General features: G+C 37.6%; 1 protein-coding gene across 19 annotated transcripts in view; it reads right to left on the minus strand.

Moving 5' to 3' along the window:
- Positions 1-22,901, minus strand: part of ASHR2 (ASH1-related protein 2) — a 98,098-nt gene that overhangs the window by 47,140 nt on the left and 28,057 nt on the right. For 4 of the 19 annotated variants that reach the window (XR_015817114.1, XR_015817100.1, XR_015817102.1 and 1 more), the window contains one exon: positions 10,983-11,470. The exons of 5 other annotated variants lie outside the window; for them this stretch is intronic. The gene's annotated coding sequence lies outside the window, so the exon portion shown is untranslated. Of the gene's footprint in view, positions 1-10,982; positions 11,471-18,139; positions 18,204-18,449; positions 18,879-22,901 lie in introns of those variants that run through there. 10 more of the 19 variants (XR_015817104.1, XR_015817105.1, XM_088213547.1 and 7 more) reach the window with 6 other exon arrangements.

Here is a 22,901-nt window from a genome sequence, read left to right on the forward strand (position 1 = left end):
AAAATCATTCAAAATTTTAATTTATCTTTCTAGAAAATACACTTAGAAATGTAAGAGAAAATACCAAAAAATTCCTTACCGTAACTGTAGTTTGATTCATCTTTAGTAAGGGGAAGGAAGGACTTTTAGTACTCTTTAGACAACTCCTTAAACTTTTACTTTCTTATCTTCTTTCTTGCCTTTTTCTCTCACAAAATTTCTCTCTCTCTCTCCCTCTAAAGTTTCTATAATGAAGAAAGGAAAATGGTGAGAAAAATGTGAAGAGAGGTCAGTCATTAAATAGCCATGAGGGGCCATGGATGGGTGACCGTGGCACTCATCCTAATGGGCACATGGCGATAGGTGTCGCAAAAGCTATCGCAGCATGGGGCAACATGCTGCAGGTATGACATGGTTGCAGATTATCACGTTTGCGGGCTAGGCGCGCCCGCATGCAGTTGATAGCTCGCTTGGCTTGTTGCGTCGTGCTCTCAAGCATGCCATGCTACGTCGTTGTGCGCGTGAACACAGCAAGCTAACACGCGGGTTGTGCAACGTGACCGTGCAAAGTACCCGCGGTCAATCCATGGATTTTAGGGGATTTTCTCCCTCTTTTTGAGTTTTTGTCCTTTTTCTCATTTTTCTCCTATTTTCTGAAATACACTCAAAATAAACTAAAAATAATTTAATTAAAATTTTAAAATAATTAATAAGGATAAAAATAAAATAAAAATAAATTTTAAAGCAAACTATTGATAGAATTTAAATGGCCATAAGCCCAAAATAATGGAGTTCGACACCACGTATATGCGCAAAAAGGTTCGGAGTATTACAATTTCCCCACCTTATAAAAATTTGATCCTCCAAATTTTAAAAAGTTTTTAAAAGAACTCGAGATACTTGTCCCACATTTCTTCTTCCACTTACCACATTGCCTCTTCTGGAGTGTGATGTTGCCATAACACCATGACCATAAGAATCCTCTTGTTGCATATAACCTTCTTCGTTCGATCAATGATCTCCGTAGGGTACTCTACCTAAGTCATTCCCGAGTAGATAGGAGTCTTCAAACGCGGGATGATGTGAGAAAGATTATGGTTATACTTTTTGAGCATGGAGAGATAGAAAACATCATATAGGCTGGGAAATTCCAGGGTCAAAGCAAGGTGGTACACCATGGAGCCTACACATTCCATGATCTCAAACGGTCCAATATAGCAAGGACTCCGCTTTCATCTCTTTCCAAACCGCATTCTTCTCTTGTATAGAAAGACCTTAAAGAAAACATGGTCACAAACTATTAACTTTAAATGTCTCCTTCACTTGTCAGCATAACTCTTCTAACGACTATAAGAAGTAACGAGATGGTTCCGAATGGCATCAACCTTTTCAATGGTTTCCTAGACATAATCTTATAGGGAGACGCATGTTCCCAACTTTGTTCCAATAGGTTGGATATCGGCAAGGCCTACCATAGAGAGCTTCCAATGGAGCCATACCGATTCTGGAGTGGTAGCTGTTATTATAAGTAAATTCGTAGAGGAAAAGTTGCTGATCCTAATTGTAACACCCTATTCACCATTGTGTTTAATTATATTTGGAAAAACCTTATTTATTCGAGTCTTAAGGCCACACAGAACTCATTTATTTTATTTCACAGCTTATTATCGTAATTCCTAAATTATGTTGATTTCTACCTTATTTTGATTTTATTTAATTTTATCTAATTTTATTTTGATTTAATTATATAATCGTTATTTTTAGAAAAATAAATAATTTTCAGGAAAAAATAGAAAAACCATGGGGAAATCCCGCAAGGAAATCCCATGGGAAAGGGTTGCCCGTGCACTGTGCACGCGCAACAGGCACAGGACTTGCACACAGTGCGCACGTGCCATCCATACATGGCACGAAGGTCAGACATGCGTGTGCGTCTTGTCGCGCACAAGCAAGCCCATCCGTGCACATCACATCGCGCGCAAACATGGTAAGCGCTACAAACTATGTGTGGATAGGCTTGCATGCCTGAGGACTGCATACAATAAGCCTGCGCGCGGCTCCCCACCAAGCCTATGCCTTACGCGCGCGCAGGCCAACTCCTGCCCACGGCAAGGTAGCCCGACGTCTGCAAGTTAAGCCTGCAGTGAGCATCTGGTGGTTGAGGCTCACTGTTGCGTCGGGCAGTGTGCCACCGCCCACCTTGGGTGGCATACTGTCGCTTGAGGTGCCGCTACCAGTGGAGGAGGTTTTTTCTCTATTTTTTCGTATTGTATCAAATTAAGCATCTTCTATTTTTCAAAACACTCTTTCGTCATCGAATTTTACCACTTGGCACAAATCTAACAACCCACATTTTCTATAAATAGGAGCCCTTCCTCCCATTTTCTCCTTACTTCCATTCTTCTACCTTTCAAGAGTTTTAGAGAGAGAAAGAGAGAGATCTAGAGAGAAAAAGAATAGGAGAATAAGAACGGTGTAGGAGAAATTATCAAAGTTTCAGTATGGAATTTAGTATTTCTTTAAACATCTTAAGGAGTATTTTTAGACAAAATTAAACTAATGATTATGTAATTTTACCTATTTGCATATTTTGTGTCTAGTAGATCTAATAAAATCTATCGTTACTATTTTTTTCCTAACAGTTGAATACACAGGAATATGGGTGTTGATCCTGCTGTGTATTCCATATCTGTTGTTTGCAACTTTTTGAAAGTCTTTCCTGTCGAACTTCCTAATCTACGTCCCCCACGAAAGGTGGAATTTCTAATTGAACTACTATCTGATACCCAACTCATCTCGAAATCTGCCTATCACATGAGTCGTGCTGAGCTCGTAGAGCTAGAAAGTCAACTTTCTGAGTTGCTTGTCTAGAAGTTCATCTGTCCTAGTCATTCTTCTTAGGCGCTCTAGTATTCTTCATGAAAAAGGAGGATGGCTCCCTCAGACTCTGCGTGGACTATTAGAACTTAACCGAGTAATGGTTAAAAGCAAGTACCCCTTACCTTGAGTCGACGATCTTTTTGACCAATTATAAGGAGCCACGATCTTCTCTCAGATCGACTTCATAATAGGATATCACCAACTGAGAGTCAAAGAAGGAAATATTCTGAAGATCGCATTTTGATATAGGTATGGTCTATATGAGTTTAGGGTGATGTTATTCGGGTTAACCAATGCCCCTACAGCCTTCATGGACCTCATGAATAGAGTTTTCCAGCACACACTAGATCAGTACGTCATCATATTTATTGATAACATTTTAATGTACTCCAAGAGCCTGGAGGAACATGCGATCCACTTGTCTGAAGTATTAGTGGCACTTCACCATAACCAACTGTATGTTAAACTTAGCAAATGCTCTTTCTCGTTGGATCAAGTTTCCTTTCTCAGTCATGTAATTTTGAGTGAAAGAGTTTTTATGGATCTGGCCAAGTTTGAAATAGTGATCAACTGGAATCTGCCCACCAATGTAGGCGAGGTGCATAGTTTCCTTGACTTGGTAGGTTACTATTGGTGATTCATGGATAGATTTTCTAATATTGCTACTCCATTGACCTGACTCACTCAAAAGGGCATGTCATTTGTATAGAATTAAGAATGTAGCAAAAGCTTTATGAAATTAAATCGTTGTCTTACTTCTACTCCTGTGTTGATCCTCCCCAAAAATATGGGATGGTTTCAGCTTTACTACGATGAATCTCATATTGGCTTAGGGTGCATTTTGATACAATATAGTAGAGTGGTCATTTATGGATCTCGACAGTTGAAATCTCATGAGCAAAACTACCCTACTCACAACCTAGAGTTGGCGGCTATTATCTTTGCCTTGAAGATATGGCGTCATTATCGTTTTGGTCAAACTTTTGAGATTTATACTCACCACAAAAGTTTGAAGTACGTCTTCTCACAGAGGGAGTTAAATATAAGACAGAGACACTAGATGGACCTCCTAAAGGACTATGACTACAAGATCATCTACCACCGCGGCAGAGGAAATCTAGTTGCTGATGCACTAAGCTTAAAGGAGTCTGCAGTATTGCCCCAAACCATGGCCTCCAGTTGGAAATTAATTGATACTATGCAGTCGTTTCACCTCAGCTACTATGGTAAAGGTACCTATCTCGCTCATATTTGAGCCTGTCGAATCTCTTCATGAAGATTGTAGAAGCTCAATACATGGACCAGAAACTCACCAAGAATCTGGGTAAGTTCTCTTCTAACAAATTTCCTTATTGTAGGATCTCAGATGATGGATTGTTTACATTTCAGAATCGAATTTGAGTCTTTGTCGCAGTGAGGGCGGAGGTTCTCAAAACTATCCATGCCTCTAAGCTATCTATTTATCCCGAGAGCACCAAGATATACCAGGACTTGAAGCGCCAATACTGGTGGACGGAAATGAAGGACATAGTCGACTACATCTCCCACTTTTAAGGTAGAACATTAAAGACTCGACGGTTTGTTACAAGGCCTCCCAATTCCAGAATGGAAGTGGGAGCATGTGACCATGGATTTTGTCACCGGATTGCTAGGACTTGTTCTGGTCTAAATGCTATTTAGGTCATCGTTGACAGACTAACCAAGACCGCCCAGTTTTTGTCCATTTGGACCACTGACTCCACCAGCAAATTAGCCCACCTTTATATTGATAAGATTTTTCGACTTCATGGTGTTCCCTCATCCATTGTGTCCGATTGAGATCCTCGATTTATCTCCCACTTTTGGAACAACTTTCAGGAAGCCTTGAGGTCTAGATTGTACTTCAACACTATTTATCCTCCCTAAACGGATGGTCAGTCAGAACGCACAATCTAGACATTAGAAGACATGCTGCATGCTTGCGTCCTTGACTTTGGCGATAACTAGTATAAGTATCTCCCCTTATGTAAATTTTCTTATAATAACAGTTATCATTCTAGCATCGTCATGGCTCCGTATGAAGTCTTGTACGATAGGCCTGTCGTTCTCCTACTTATTGGGGCAAAGTCAGAAACCAGCATCATTTAGGATTAGACTTCATCTAGGATACTGTTAAGAAGGTCGCGATCATCTGTAAGAACTTGGATACTATCCAGAGCCATCAAAAAAGTTATGCTGATAATTAAAGGCGACCCTTGGAATTCGCCGTTGGAGACTAGGTCTTCCTTAAGGTTTTTCCTTACAAGGAAAAAATGTGGTTTGGGAAAAGAGAGAAGTTAAGCCCTCAATATGTGGGATCTTTTCGGATCGTTGAGTGCATTGGACCCATGGCGTACCGCCTTACTCCGCTCTGAGAGTTTACAGGTTTGCATAATGTTTTCCATATCTCGATCTCAAAAGTACTAGCCGGACCATTCTCATATTATTCCTCACGATGAGACACGGGTACAAGCTGATATGACTTATGAGAAATTTTTCGTCAAGATTCTTGGATGGACCAACAAGGTCTTGCGTAACAAGATAATTTTCATGGTGAAGCTGCGGTGGCAGCATCATACACCTGAAGAGGCGACGTAGGAGTTGAAAAGCGAGATGAAGGAAAAGTTTGTGAACTTGTTCGAGACAAATTTGGGAACCAAACTTTTCTAAGGTTAGGGGGATGTAACACCCCACTCACCACTGTGCTTAATTGTATTTGGAAAAACCCTATTTATTCATATCTTAAGGCCACACGGAACTCATTTATTTGATTTCATAACTTATTATCGTAATTCGTAAATTATGCTAATTTTTATCTTATTTTAATTTTATTTAATTTTATCTAATTTTATTTTGATTTAATTATTTAATCATTATTTTTAAAAAAATAAATGATTTTCAGGAACAAACAGAAAAAAGGGGGAAAACTCCCACGAAAAAATCGCATGGGAAAGGGTTGTGAGCGCATATAGCACAGGACATGCGCACAGTGCGCACGGGGTGAAGTTCAGACCTATGCACGCATCTTATCACGCATAGGGCGGCTCGTCTGCATGCAAACAGGGCAAGCATCGTACACTATGTGCGCGCCATCCACAAAGCAAACCTACGCAAATAAGCCAACATGCAGCACCCCAGTGCGCCTAGGCCCTACGCACGACAAAGTAGCCCAATGCCTTTAGGCTAGGCCTGCAGCGTGCGCCAGGTGGGTGAGGCTCACTGTTGCCTCAGGCAATGTCACGCTACCCACCTTGGGTGACTTGCCACCACTTGAGGTGCCGCAACCGATTCAAGAGGTTTTTTTCTTTATTTTTCGTACCACATCAAATCAAGCATCTTCCATTTTTTCTAACTCTCTCTTCACCAAATTTTGCCACTTGGCGCAAATCCAACAGCCCTCATTTCTATAAATAGAGGCCCTTCCTCCCATTTTTTCCTCACTTTCATTCTTCCACCTTTCAAGAGTTAGAGAGAGAGAGGAAAAAAGAGTGATCTAGAGAAAGAAGGAGATGAGGAGAAGAGAAACGGTGTAGGAGAAATTATCAAAGTTTCAGTAAGGAATTTAGTATTTCTTTAAACGTCTTGAGGAGTATTTTTAGACAAAATTAAATTAATGATCTATGATTTTGCCTGTTTGCATGTTCCGTGTCTGGTAGATATGATAAATTAAATTATTCTTAATTTCAAGCATGCTATGTGATTTATATACACTTGATGATTTGCATGTAAATAAAATAATATGAAACTGGTAGGATTATCTGGAAAACAATAAATAAATAAAAAAGTCGAATGAAGCATGAATGGTCCAAAGCATGTATTTATATTGACATGCATAATGCATCAAGTATTTCATTAGGCTTTTTATCTCTGAGGGGTATATATTCCCCTACCCACATCTGAGATATCTATTTTCTCCCTCCCTCATCTGGTCTGGAAAGACGTAAGAGGATCGCTCCTTGTTGATTACAGCATACCCTCCGACAAGCGTGGTGGCGCGAATATCTATTAGGGGTCACAATTGGCTAAGTACTATCGTGACTGTAGAATATCTTATGGGATCACTATGGTTGGTACGACTGTGGTCATAGATCATACCATAGTTTGGCAAGCCGAAAATATGCCTGAGCAAATTATCATTATCTATATATGATCTGGTCATTCCACACGGGTAGTCAAAAATCTGTATCTACCCTCAGAGATGAAAGCCATAACGACTTCGCGAAGTATGACACAAAAATCTAAATATTTCATGATTTCTTTGATTTTCTCTATTGTTAGGTATGCTGTGTATTTTATCTTGATGGTTGTGACTATAACATGATGTTTTTCTTTAAATAAATAATTGTTTTCATAAGGCAAGATAGGACTACGATGTAACCTAATGATAAGTGTTTATGTTATAATTATTCACCTTTTAAAACCTTACAATGTTATCTAAATAATGTTTTCCTTGCTGAGCCCATGGAACTTTCATGTCCTCCCTCTTCCCCCCCTCCCCCCCCCCCCCCCCCCCCGACGAGGAAGATAGTGAGGAACTGTTAGCTAACCTACCCATTAAAGTTTATAAGGATCCCGTAGATCCACAAACCTTGAGTGCATGATTGTTTCGACACTCTGATGAGTCTAATAGTATAATGATAGAAGTGGCTCTTTTTGTATTTTGACATTGTATTTTGTAGCCACTTGTGGTCTTAGTTATATATATATAATTGGAACTCATATATTTGTAAGGGATTTGTATTAATTTTCTCTGTTGCTTATAATTTTTATCATGCACTCATAATTTATTTCTGTATCTCACACCCTCATGCCTTAATTAGCATTTGGGATGTCACACAACTACCACCAAAGTCCAGTAAACAGGTGCGCAACATGTCCTCCAGCATCTGAATAGTCTATTTTTGATGCCCATTGGTTTGGAAGTGATAAGTAAACCAAAAGCTTCTCGGAAACCATTCCAAAAGTGAGAAGTGAAACGAGGATCCCTATACAAAACCATAGAAGTAAGAACACCATGGAGTTGGACAATCTCCTCAACATATAACTAGACTAACTTACTAGTTGAGTTTGTAGTTTTGATAGCAAGGAAATGGACAGACTTGATCAGTCTATCCACAATGACCCAAATAACATCACGATATGAACTTGTCCTCGGCAAACCAGTGACAAGTCTACAGTCATGTGCTCCTATTTCCATTCAAGGATGGGGAGACCTTGAAATAGACCACTCTGCCTCTGATGCTCTACCTTGATCCCCTGGCAAGTGAGACACTGAGAGGCATACTTAACAATATCCTTCATCATACCAGGCTACTAGTAACGACGCCTCATATCTCGATATATTTTGGTACTTCTAGGGTGGATAGACAACTTGGATACATAAGCCTCCTTCAAAACATCCGATCTAAGATCAGAATCATTTGGTACCCATATTCGATCTCGAAATCGGAATAATCCATCATCACTTATTCTAAAGTTGCAAACTTCCTCAGAGGCAAACTTGTCAATGTGCTTCAAAATCTCCTAACCTGTCACTTGAGCTTCCCAAATTCTCATGAAGAGAATAGGCTAAATCCAGATATGGGCAAGGTATACACCATTATCGTAATGGTTCAAGCAAAAATCTTGAATTATCTCAAGCATCCTCCAGCTAAAAGCCAACAACTAACCCGACATGGTCGATTCCTTCCAATTAAGAGCATCTGCAACTACATTATCTTTGTCAAGATGGTATAGTGATGCAAACAAAGCTAAAAATACTCAAGATACTCAAAGAGCATCAGAAGGTGACTTGGAGTAAATTTCAAATGATGTAAACACAAATACAGTTCCAAACCTGGAAAGTTTCCACGGACCAGTAACAAGATCAAAGGCAAAGAAGCTTAAAGAGTTACTCCAAATTTTTACTCAAAAACATGTGGATGATGGGCTGGCCAATTGTAAAAAGTTCAAATATGAGCTTTTTGAACAGCCCAAATTCATAACTTTAATTGGATTTAAGTGATTTGGGATAATTTGTGCTTGTTTGAATCTTATTAATAATGGATGAATAAACCTTGTGTGTGGGCTGGATTAATTGAGTTGTTTTAAGTATTTTGGATTGTTTTATTTTATTTTGAGTTAATTAAGCCCATATAGTTAAGTATAACTCATTTTGGGCTTAAGTCTTGTCTTAGTGTCATTACAAGAATGAGCCCATAACTATATGGTGCCACAAACAATTAGTGGTGTTGGTTAAGAAGATTGGAGTTACAAGGAGTTACAGAATAATTACATGCCTATAATTAGCCTAGTTATTGTTGGAGTTACAATTATAATTACCACATAATTAACCTAGTTATTGTGGGAGTTACAATTATAGTTACTGTATTGTAACTTATCATTGATTTCTTTGGCTATAAATACCAAAGGAACTCTTCTTTGTGGACATCAAGAGTTGTAATCAAACATTTCAGAATTGAGTTAAGAGTATTTTGGCGTTCTTTTCACTTTATGCATAAGGTGTTGATTTGGAATACAATTGTTATCACTTGTATTTTAATTTTGATTTCCTATTTCAATTGTTCTTGGTGCTTATTTGGATTGGGTTCAAGGGATATCATTTATCTTTCTTAGGTTCTCTTTAACTTCTACCATTTGGGTGATTGAACAAATTTGATTCCTTTTTTACTTGTGATCTAAATTCTATTCTAAACCGATTGAAGAGTTCTAAGGTTTAAGCAAGGGTCTTGGGGTTCTACATCATATAGAATCTTGTAATCATAATGATGTCACATTGGATAGCTCAAATTTGGTGTCAAGGATGTCAACCTGAATCAAAGAGGAATCCAGCAGGTCTTAACTTAAACAGGAAAGTATTTTGTAGCCATTTCTGGCCTTAGTTATATGTATATAATTGGAACTCATATATATTTGTAAGGGATTCCCACTAATTTGTTCCACTGCGTAAAAGTTTATCATGCACTCGTAATCCTATTTGTATATCTGACACTCATTTATCTTAATTAGCATTTGGGATGTCACAGTTTTCTTTACTGAGTATATGTAATCACCACTTTCCATGCCCCCCTAGATGAGGAAAATAATGAAAAACCGATCGTTGACCTACCCCTTGAAATCTATGAGGATCCCGTGGATCCACAAACCTTAAGTGCATGACTTATTTTGCACTCTGATGAGTCCATTCACATAGTGAAAAAAGTGACCTTTTTTGTATTTTGATATTTTGTATTTTATTGCAACTTCTAACCTCAGTTATATATGTGTAATTGGAACTCATATATATTTTGGTAAGAGATTTGTAATAATTAGTTCTGCTGCATATAATTATTTATCATTCACTCGTAATCTGTTTTTGTATCTTGCACCCTTATGCCTTAATTAGCATTTGGGATGTCACATACCCAAAATGCAAAGCACCCTTCACCCACATTTAAACCACATATTACACCTAATGTGTTGTAAATAATGATCAAGTAAATAGGAAAAAAATGAAGGAACAGGTGAACTCCCCTATCTACTTGTCTTGGAGATTCTGTTTGTCTCTTGGGTCGTAGAATCAGGCACATCAATTGCAGTATTGCAATGTTGGTCGGCAATCGTAGGGCCACCCTTGTTGCAGGGCGAAATCAATTCCTCAAGTGCGACCCTGTGGTGGTTCGACTTTCACTAGAGGTGATTGTGGATTTTTTCCAACCCCATCAGTGGGTTGCAGCCCTCTGTTTTTGGATCGAGTATGCCTGGGGTAAATTCTCTTCTCTCTCATTTAGCTTACTTTGTGGTGGTTTGAAGTGGAGGAGGCTTAGTGTGGTGGAGATTATAAGCAGGAAAAGGGAAGTGTGCCTATTTGGGAGAAGAGGAAAGTGGGTATCGGTGTTAAAGGAAGATGGAAGTATAGGCAATTTGGCCATTTGAGGAATTAGTGCAAAATAAATAAAATAGGTGCTAAGTGGTTGTGGCATGAGCCTTAGGCTAGGCTTATGCAAACATCTCAACTTAAAACCCAGAAGAATTTATATGTACTCCCTCTATTAAAAAGCTGCAAGTGATCAGAAAAACTTTCAATTAAGAGAAAAAAAAAGGAAACAGATGATAAAAAAATAAAATAAATAAAATAAAAATTCATTAATTAAAAAATCCTGGAAATAAAGAAAAAAATTGAGTGGGTTGCCTCCCATTTAGTGCCATTATTTAATGTCCTAGGCTAGACATTGTCAATTCTTTTAGGTGCCCTCTTCAAGATTGCTCAGTGTGATTCTTCGACATTTTGTGTAGGTAACCCCTCATAAAAAGGTTTCAATCGATGACCATTGACTTTGAAAATTTTATTGGTGTCCAAGCTCTTAATTTCAGCTACACCATGAGAAAATATATTAGTAAGACAAAAGGACCTAACCATCTTGATCGTATGTTTCAGGAAAATAGCTTTAAACGAGAATCATAAAGTAAAACTTTCTACCCTATTAAAAATTGCTTCCTGGAAATTAATTGATCATGAAAAGCTTGTCTTCTCTTTGCAAATCCTTGAATTCTCATAGGCATCATTCCTAATTTCTTCCAATTGGCACAACAGTTTGAACTCCAATTTTGGTGCCTACAAAATAGAAGGTAGAAGTTTTATGTGAGAAATAGGAAGATTAACACAAGGTCATTACTCCTTTGAGGTTCCAATTTAAGCACCATATCTTGTAGATTCTCTTTAGCAAAAAAATCCTCTTTTAAAGTCTTTAAGCTATCCACATCAAAATTATTATAAAACATAATTTTTAGCTTATCATCATGACTTAAATCAAAGTATTTTTTATTTATGGAATCGACAGTATCAACACCATACACACAACATCACTAGGATACTTCATATCGTCACAAATATTAAACTTTATAATTTCTCTATCAAACTCCATAGTGAGCGTATCATTTTGCACATGTATCTTCGCCTTGTCTGTACTAGAACTTAAATTTAAACCATCAACCCACTATATTCAGGGGTAGAGTAGGATGACTCCACGGATTAAAAACACTTTAATCTTGAACCCACTATATTTAGTAATTAGCAACCTAATTATCTAAATTTAAACCCTCCCTACTAGAATCACAATCAACATATCAAAAGCCTATCCAAGTAACTAAAAAATAAAAAGAACAAAAGAAGACGTCACGGCTTACCTAATAAGTCGATCTCGATTCTCTGGCTCAACAAGGTAGTTTGAAACTCCCTACCTTGAAGATGCTTGAAGAATACTCAAATTAGCAAAAGCTTGAAGGTGTGTTTTATAGCCTAATGGTGTAGCCTTTATACAGGTTTTCACTAGAATATTTCTAGTTGAATACAAATATTGATAACTAATAAAATATTAGCCTTATCCTAATCCCTAACCCAAAAGAAAAATTAAATATTTTTACGGATAATATTATTTATAAAATACTAATAGAAAATTTAATAAAATAAGGCTAGAATAATCCTATGTGAATTTGGATTAAAACACATGAAGAAAAGGAGAAGGTAGAGTCCTTCTCAGCAGCTAGCTCCTCGCTCACACACCTTACATGCGCGGAAAGGCCTCCACATGCGCGCAACTCTTTAAGTGTGCGTGGGTTCTTCAACGTACATGTACCTTGGCCCATGCGGGTGCATCTCCCTACCTGCTTCATGTGTATAGCATGTTGTGCCCATACAAGCACACGTCTCCAGTGTGCAAGCTTCCCAGCTTGCACAAACAGGCATGCAGCAGGGTCCACACGCGTGCATTCCAACTCTCCCATGCACGTTGTGACTCCCATGTGTGGGAGCCTTACTCTGCACAAGTGGCCCTTCCCATGTATGGTCCGCAGCTTTCCAAGCACATGAATTGAGCCAGCTTGCTCTCCTTTAGCATGGGCTACTTGGACCACAGGATTTCAAGGTCCAGAGGCTTTTATTTTCCTTCAGGTTGGGGTAAAATGTTGCCTTTCTTCTTATCTTTCAATTTCTTCAAGTCAATTAAGCGCCACTTGGGCTTTAAGCCTACTTTGTATGAACTTGACCCATTCTTTAAAATAATCCCATTTAGGAAAGTAGTTAGGGATGTACTTACTTTTCTCTTTAGGTTGTTCTAGTTTAGGAAACTTGAGCTTATTCTCTTTTTTAAGATAATCTCGTTTAGAAAACAAAATAATTTTAGAATTACTTTCCTGTTCGGTATGGGACTTGTGAGATTGCATCATTGGTACTAAATTTGGGTCATCTGGGATAATATCATCTCTCCCTTCTTCAAAATGATTCATCATCAAAACTTGACCTTCATCAAAAGAAAAATAATTAGTGATAACAATAGAAAACATACCATACTTGCCTTATTTATTGACTTTAGTTTTGACATGTTTCATGACCAAAATCATTATTCCTCTGAGATACATATCAGTCTCTCGTGACCCATCCGTCGTATTTTTTACCTCCAAGAGAAAGATAGCAAAGCTATGCAAAGGAGGGTTAAGATTAAAATAAGTGTCTTTCTACCTAAGAACAATTAGACTTCCCCTTTCATAAAAATTAATCCTCATTGCTTTATCCCTTTCATTAAAACACTTTTTTCCTTCTCTCTCTTACTCTCTCTCAGTGGGCCATCTTTATTTTTCTGTTGGGCCTCTTTTACACTGAATGGACCATGGATTTTGGATTTTTTTTTTTGACCTCTTTTTCTCTCAATGGGCTAATCTCAGCATCTTGTTCTCTACTAGGCCTTCATTTTTTTTTTCAGCCTCTTTTCTCTTTTTTTTCCTCGTTAAGTATTCATCAAATGACCTCTTAATTTTTATTTGATCTTCATGTGCCTCATTTAGTGATAAAGGTGTGAGGATGTATTTTAAACCGTCCTTTCATCAAATGACCCAGATTTTCTTTAGATAAATTTTTCGTATTTTGTATGGCTATTTAAGCATGTATATGTATGCAGAGAGAGGTAATAAGGTTAAGGACTAAGTTTCGAATAAAACGGAGCAAAGATGACGAAATTAGGATAAAAAGAACCCTTCAAAAAGAGAACTTTCTCTCAAGGAGGAAATTGAGTTCTTTAGGCCCAAGAACACTTCTTGGGACTAGAACAACATTATAGAAGGTAAGAAAATGCTTCGAAAATATGAAAGTAATTGAATTAACAATCAGGAGAGAAATCTATCATGTGGGGGAGGAAATCAGGAGAGACTCAAAGTTGGTTGAGGACTAGCCAAAATATCAAGGAAGAAGTGTGTGGAAAATGAAAAATTTCCATAGAATCGAATTTGGGAGAAATGAGGCCAAACCTAAGAGCCATGCACTTGGAAGACAACTTTGACCTTTAGGGATTATTTCGGCCATGAGTGGGCCAAATGGACCCAGCTGAAACCCAAACTAAAACCATGTGATAGTTTCTTGCCTGAGGAATAGTGAAGCATACGCTCGGCCAAAAAGATTGAAAATTAAGGAAGTTATGGAGTTTTGAAGTAAGGGTATAGGCATGGGCCTAGCTTTCTGCATAGTTTGGACCTTTTGGGCCTTAGTTGGACCTTAGATGGGCTAAATGTTGTCATTCTGAGCCTAAATTGATTAGTAAAAGATGAAACCATGATTTGAAAGTAAAGGAAAATGGGCCGAAAATACATAAAAATTGAGGGAGTTATGGCTGTGTGAAGTGAAGGCATGTGTATGAAGTGCAGTTTTGGGCCTTATGGGTTTAGATGGGCCTAAGACAGCACAAAATAAAATGAATGGAGCTCAAATTTAGTATAGAAGCTCCTAGAAAGAGGATCAGATGTGGGAGGAGCCTGAATATGATAAGAATACTCTAGAATTACTTAAAAGCTAAAGAAGAGATTAGGGTAAGGATGAAGCTTGAGGAGGTTTAACTGGCCAATCATGTTTTGCCACCTCTTCCATGCTTATCACTTGCATGGACGTCTCTCCTATATAAATAAGGTTTTGGGAAGAAGGGAAAGCATTCTGGAGTTGAGAGAAAGCAAGGTTAGAGAGAAAAAAAAGAGAGAGAGAGGGATAAGAGGAAAAAGAGAGGAAAAAGAGAGGAAAATAGTGCATATCCAATAAATGTGAGGGAAATTTAAGGAATTTAGGAATTTTTTCTTGAGGAAAATCTACCTAAATTGTGAGAAGAAGAGAGAGGAAGGAATAATAAATGGAGAAAACCAAAGAAGGAAAGGAAATGAAAGTAAAAGCTCACGACCAATCATGGGAGAACCCGCGAGCTTAAAGTAAGTTTCCTCCTTCATTTGAATTTCATTTGTCTTGAAATTTTTGGGATGGTTTTTAAGTGATGTATGAGATATTTTTTAGGCTAGATATTGCTTAAAAGCATTCCAGAACTCCACCGGATATTTGAAAAAAAAAGCTTGAAAATTAAGTCAGGACTCTACTAGATTTAAAGTAGCGTGTTTTGCGAGATATGTAGTTTCGAGTTTCTTTTCGTGGAAATTAATTTGCGTATAATGAGAACATTTTTAGTGTTAAATCACGATAATTCTAACGGGAGATGCTGCCAAAATTTTGATAGAGATTTGAAGAAACATATGGGGAGACTTTGCCCGAGTGAAAAGATAAAATTGAAGTATTTACAAGCGGAGACTCTGTCAGAGTGACTAGAGAAGATTAAGGAAAATATAAGTGGAGACTGCTCAAATAAAGAGAGCTTAAGTTAATTGCATCAAACATAAGGTAAGTGGGTATTGTGATTGCATAGCCTATGTAGTTTTCGAAGTGTTTTCGAATTATTTTCAATATAGTAAGTGGATATTGTGATTACATGGCCTAAGTAGTTTTCAAGTGTTTCATTAGTATTCTATACGTATTTTTATATATAAAGTGCAAGTTTTTTGTGAAAGTATTATTATGTTTTGAGTGTTATTTTGTCCATGTGTTTTGGAAAGTGATTTTGATAAGTGTGAATCACTCGTTATCGAGCCAAGTCGTTCCGAAAGCACCTGCATGATACTAAGCTTCAGTGTGCCTCTATATAATTGTTCCATTTTTTAGTGTAGTGGGAATATGATAAGTGTGAACTCATACATAACTATTCTATCTTTGAATGTATGGGGAAGTGTTCAGTGTTAAGTGTGCGCCTATGCATGCATGGCAATAGAAAGATGTGAATAGCCCTCCATAATGGTGATGAAGTGGTGCTCATTGTACAATGTCACGAAGTGAATCTGTTTTCTGATTTTGGGACATGTGGCTCGTTGTACAATTTGGTGCGCTATATATGTTGAGTGATCTGGTACATGTGAGAGTGTAGCACATTGTACAGTGCAATAATGTATTTTTTGAATCATGACTCTAATTTTAGTTTTCAACTGTTCATTTATTTTTCGTGATAGTGAATATGTTTCAAGAAAAGTATATCATATATATATATATATGTTTTAATGTGTGTAAAAGCTATATATATTGCATGTATTAGTTATGTTGTGATAAGATCTACTTACTGGGATAGTATATCTTACTCCATCATTTTCAAATAATAAAGATTCTACTACAGAGTAGTATGTGATACAAAAAAAGAAGTTGAGAAGTTAGACTCTAAGATCAGGTTACAAGTTTGTATTTTTGTGTTGTAAGAAAAGAAAAATTTTAGAGCCTCACATATATATATTTGATGTACATGTTAAAAGGGATGTAATGCTTCTGTGCACTCTATATATTAATGAAAGTTAGTTTTCGTTATTTAATTCAGTGTAAAGTATAAGTGTGCTCCGAACACACCCTATAAGAGAGGGGTGGCCATGAAATTTTATATTGAATAGTGATTGGTACGGCCATGTTGCACTGGTCTATCAAACCACCAAGATCCATCAAGTATCAGATGACTTGCATACATAGGTATAACATCACAACATACCTCGTCGTTGTATTTTCCGATAGGGAACTGTACAATGACTTGCTTGGTAACTTCGACTTCTCTGCACTCATTCAACCAGCATAATCGGTAAAGATTAGGATATTTAGTGCATGTTAAACCCGACCTTTCCATGAATAGAGTGCTTGCCATATTAGCATAGCTACCACTCAATTATCATTCCACATTCCTTACCATTAATTAGACATCGTGTGTGAAAAATGTTCTCCTATTGCTCGTTATCCTCTCCTTGGACCCTTAAGACAACAAGGATATTATCCCGATAGGGAAGTACATCACTTCGTTGAAATATAGTGAATTTCCTACAAGGTAATAGTTAAGAAAAAAAAATTTCCCTCACCTCCACTCGTGTTTATCTCACAATCTCTCACACTACAGGTTCTTCCATCAAGTTGAGCATTTGGAACTGAGTTTACTTAATTAGGACCTGCACATTAGTCTTAAAGATACAACAAAGAATCCTAAGCGGATCTTGCTTCTAGAAGCTTGGAATTAAGCACACAGAAGAACTTGTTATGCTTTTATTAATTATATGCTAAGTAACTAGAAACGAGTAGCTACTTAGATGTGTCTTAGAATAAAAGCACAATGAAAAATAGAAACTTAAAGCATAAAAAAATGATTCTGGAGTTAAAGCATAAGGGATCAGACTAATCCCGATGGATATAACCAGAATGTTATTCCTAGTTATACTACCCTAATGATGGCTACGTTCTACAAATAATTAAGTTTGTTTTATGCTAAAGTATATGCAAATTCAATGATGCAGTGCTTTCAAATTGAAATATGGAGCAATGGTTTTCGTGCACCTTTAGGGGTGATTAATCTTCTTTGCTTGTGCAATGTAAAAATAAAAGTTTCTTACATACCTGGTAGATGAGGTAATCTTTCTTTGAAAAATCAAAGGTTTTCATCACTATGGTTGGTGGTTAATCTTCTTTTGTTTGTAAATGCAACATAATGACCTCAAATTGTGTTATGGAATGCAATCGGTTTTCTTTGGTTTTCTTTTTTTTTTTACTAATTTGACAAACACACGACCACTTGAAAGAATGAACTAGATACGATCAAGTGGGATACAAAACACAAACAATAACATATTAGCAACAAGGCGTTTTAGTTGCTAAATATGCAAGGATGATATGCAAAAGGATTTAACATAGTAGGCTCAAACTGGTGCGTAGGCTCTAATACAAAATGACGCAAGGTTGAGTAAGATGACTCTACGGATCGAAAATACCTCAATCAGGAACCTACTATATTTAGCAATTAGTAACTTAATTGCCTAAATTTAAACCCTCCCTACTGGAACCACAGTCAATGTATTGAAATGTCATCCAGATAACTGGAAAATAAAAAGAATAAGGAAAGACGTCATGACTTACCCGATAAGTCGACCCCGATTTCCTGGCTTTACAAGGCAGTCTGAAGCTCTCTACCTTAAAGACACTTGAAGAATGCTCAAATTAGCAAAAGCTAATCAATAATAAAGGCTAAAATTTTATTCTAAATTCTTAAATGGGTGTTTTCCAGCTTAATGGTGTGGCCTTTATATAAGTTTTCATCATAATATTTTTATTTGAATACGAATACTGATAATTAATAAAATATCAGCCTTATCCTAATCCCTAACCCTAAAATAATTAATTAAATATTCTTAAAGATAAAATTAACAATAAATTACTATAAGAAAAATTAATAAAATAAGGCTAGAATTATCCATGTGAATTTGAATTAAAACACATGGAGAAAAGGAGAAGGTAGAGTTCTTCTCAGTAGTAAGCTCCCCACCCCCACACCTTGTGACATCCCAAGTACTAATCAAGGCAAATGGGTGTTAGATACAGAAACATAAGAACGAGTGCATGATAAAAGTTTATGTAACGGAACAAATTAATTCAAATCTCTTACAAGTATATGTGACTTCTAATTACATACATATAATTGAGGCCAGAAGTGGCTACAATTACAAAATCAAAACACAAAAGAAGGCCACTTCTTTCTCTATGCTATTGGACTCATCAAAGTGCGGGAATAGTCATGCACTCAAGATTTGTGGATCCACGGGATCCTCAAAGACTTCCAGGGGTAGGTCAGTCTATGGTTCCTCAGTTTTTTCTTCATCTGGGGAGGCATGGAAAAAGTGAGTTTCATATACTTAATAAGGAAAACAGTATTTAAATAACATAGTAACGTTTTAAAGGTAAATTATTATAACAAAAATACCATTTGGCTACTTTGTAGACCTATCTTACATTATGAAAATAATTTATTTATTAAGAAAACAGTACGTTATCATAATCAAAACAGATACACATCCAACCAGATAATATAGAAAATTAAATAAATTATGAAATGCTCAGATTTTCGTGTCATACTTCACAAAGTCGTTACAACTTCTATCTCTGAAGGCAGATACAGATTTCCAGCTATCCATATGGAATTATCAGATCAGATACAGATAACGGCAATTTACTTAGACACAATTTCAGCTGGCAAAACTATGATACGATCTATGACCACGACCGTACCAACCATAATGGTCCTATCAGATATCTATAGTCACAACAGTACTTAGCCAAATGTGACTCCTAATAGATATTTGTGTCACCACTCTCGTCAAATGGTATGCTATTATCCACAGGAAGCAGTCCTCTTACGTCTTTACAAACCAGATAGAGGAGGGCGACACAGATACCACAGATGGGGTTAAGGGAATAGATACCCTTTAAAGATAAAGAGGCTAACGAAACACTTGATGCATTATGCATGTTAATACAGATACATACTCCGGACCATATATGCTTCATTCCACTTTTTCTTTTATCTTTCCAGACAATAAAATTAAGTTCATATTATTTTTATTACATTCAAAACATCAAGTGTCTATAAATCACAGAGCATGTTTGAAAATAAGAACAAATCAGCTTACAAGACTTATAAACACACAAGCATGCAAAATAGGCAAAATCATAACTATCACAATTTAATAATTTTCTTTATCTTAAAATATTCCTCAAGATGTCGAAAGAAATACTAAATTTCTTACCAAAACCTTGATATTTCCTCCTTCACCATTCTTCTTTTCTTTCCCACCTTCTCTCTCTAAATCACTCTCTCTTTCTCTCTCTAAGTCTTGAAAAATGGAGGAATAGAAGTGTGGGGAAAAGTGGGAAAGGAAGACTTATTTATAAAAATTTGGATCCATTAGATTTGCGCCAAGTGCAAAAATCCGATGAAGAGAGAAAAAAAAAGATGTTCGGCACAAAAAATGAGGGAGGAAAGCCTCCTCTGCTAGTAGCGGCAGCGCACCACCCGAGGCGACAGCGGCGCACTGTCTAAGGTGGAAGTGGCCCACACAGGCCACCTACAACGTGTGCAGGGGCTAGCTTACGCATGAGCAAGTCTACTGCACGCATGCCCCAGGCACAAAGGGGCCTATCCGCGCAGGGTCTAACCCCACGCCGCACATGCGGATGGGATGTGCGCGTGTGCATGTGTGCACAGTGTGCAGGCATCCCGCATGGGCAGCTTTCCTTCTCTGCAAGATTTTTTCTGTGGGAGTTTTTTCCCGTTTTGTCGTTTTTTTCGAATTTTCCAATTTTTTACTAAAATAAAATAAATAATATGAATGCAATTAAATTAAAATTAAATGAAAATAATTAAAATAAAATAATATTAAATAAAACCAAAATAATAAAAAATTAATTAGATTCATGTTTTACGATAAATAATATGCAGAGTCAATTAAATGAATTCAATACGGTGTAAATGCCCGAATAAATAGGGTTTTTTAAATTAATTAAGCACAGCGACGGGCAAGGTGATACATCCCCCCAACCTTAGAAAAATTTGGTCCCCAAATTAGTCTTGAATAGGTTCGGATATTTTTTCCTCATCTCGCTTTCCAACTCCCATGTTGCTTCTTTCGGGGCATGATGTTGTCATCGCACCTTCACTATGGGAATCATCTTGTTGCGCAAGACCTTGTCGATCCACCCAAGAATCTCCACGAGAAACTCCTTATAAGTCATTTCATTTTGTACCTATACCTCGTCGCAAGGAATAATATGAGAACGGTCAGGGTGGTACCTTTTAGGAATGAGACGTGAAAGACGTCATGTAGACCTGTAAACTCTTGGGATAAAGCAAGGTAGTATGCCACGAGTCCTATGTGCTCAATGATCTAAAAAGGTCCCACGTATCGAGGGCTTAACTTCCCTATTTTCGCAAAACGCATCTTTCCTTTGCAAGAGAAAACCTTGAGGAAAATTTGGTCTCCCACTGCAAATTCCAAGGATCGCCTACAATTATTGGTGTAGCTCTTCTGATAGTTCTAGGCAGTGGCCAAGTTCTTGTGGATGATTGCAACCTTCTCAATGGTTTCCTAAATGAAGTCTAGTCCCAAATGGCACTGGTTCTCGACCTCACTCCAACAAGTGGGAGAACGACAAGGCCTTCCATACAATGTTTCATATAGAGTCATTCCGATGTTGGAATCATAACTGTTATTGTAAGCAAATTCACATAGAAGAAGGTACTCATAGTAGTTATCGTCAAAGTCAAGGATGCAAGCATGCAACATGTCTTCCACTTTCTATATCGTGCATTCTGACTGACCATCCATTTAGGGATGATAAGCGATATTGAAATACAATCCAAACCCCAGAGCTTCCTGAAAGTTATCCCATAAGTGGGAGGTGAATCAGGGATCACGGTTGGACACAATGGATGAGGGAACACCATGAAGTCGAACAATCTCATCAACATATAGGCAGGATAATTTGCTGGTGGAGTCAGTGGTTCTGATAGGCAGAAAGTGGGCAATTTTGGTCAGTCTGTTAACAATGACCCAGATAATATTTCGACCAGAATAAGTTATGGGCAACCTTGTGACAAAATCCATATTTACATGGTCTCGTTTCCATTTAGGAATTGGAAGACCTAGTAACAAACCACTGAGTCTCTGATATTCTGCCTTAACCCTCTAACAAGTAAGGCATCGGGAGACGTAGTCGACTATATCCTTCTTCATTCTCAACCACCAGTACTGACGCTTCAAGTCCCGATACATCTTGGCACTCCTGTGAAAAATGGATAGCTTGGAAGTATGGGCGGTCTTGAGAATGTCTGCCCTAACAGTGACGGGGACCCAAATTCGGTTCTAAAATCATAACAGTCCATCATTTGAAATCCTAAAATTAGGAGATTCGTTAAAAGTGAACTTACCTCGATTCGTGGTGAGTTCCGGGTCTGTGGACAAAGCTTTCCAGATTTTTATGAAGAGATATGGCAGTGCTTGGATCTGAGTAAGATAGGTGTCTTTGTCGTAGTAGCTAAGGCGGAGAGATTACATAGCGTCTATCAATTTCTAACTAGAGGCCATGGTTTGAGCCAACACCGCTGGCTCCTTTCAACTTAGTGCATTAGTTACTAGATTTTCTCTATCAGGGTGATAGATGATCTTACAGTCATAGTCCTTAAGGAGATCCATCCAGCATCTCTGTCTCATATTTAGCTCTCTCCGCGAGAAGATATACTTCAAACTCTTGTGATTAATGTAAATCTCAAAAGTCTGCCCAAACAGGTAGTGACGCCATATTTTCATAGCAAAGATAATGGCTGCCAACTCTAGGTCGTGGGTATGGTAGTTCTGCTCATGAGGCTTTAGCTGTCAGGACCCGTAAGCGACTACTCTACCATGCTGCATCAAGACGCATTCCAAGCCAATATGAGATGCATCGCAATAGACCTGAAACCTTCTCGTATTGTCAGGGAGGATCCACACAGAAGCAGAGGTAAGAGGACGCTTCAATTCCATGAAGCTCACACTACATTTATAGTTCTAGACAAATGGTACACCCTTCTGGGTGAGTTGGGTTAATGGAGCAACAATCTTAGCAAATCCGTCGATGAATCACCGGTAGTATCCTTCCAAGCTAAGGAAATTACGTACCTCGGCCACATTAATGGATAAATTCCAGTTGACTACTATTTCAACCTTGGACGGATCCACAAAAACTATTTCACTCAAAATTACATGATCAAAAAAGGAAACTCGATCCAACTAGAAGGAGTATTTGCTAAGTTTAGCATACAATTGGTTCTGACGAAGGGTCTCCAATACTTCAATCAAGTGCACTATAT

Source organism: Carica papaya, chromosome 2 (assembly GCF_054855325.1).
Source record: "Carica papaya isolate Zhongbai chromosome 2, ASM5485532v1, whole genome shotgun sequence".
NCBI lineage: Eukaryota > Viridiplantae > Streptophyta > Magnoliopsida > Brassicales > Caricaceae > Carica > Carica papaya.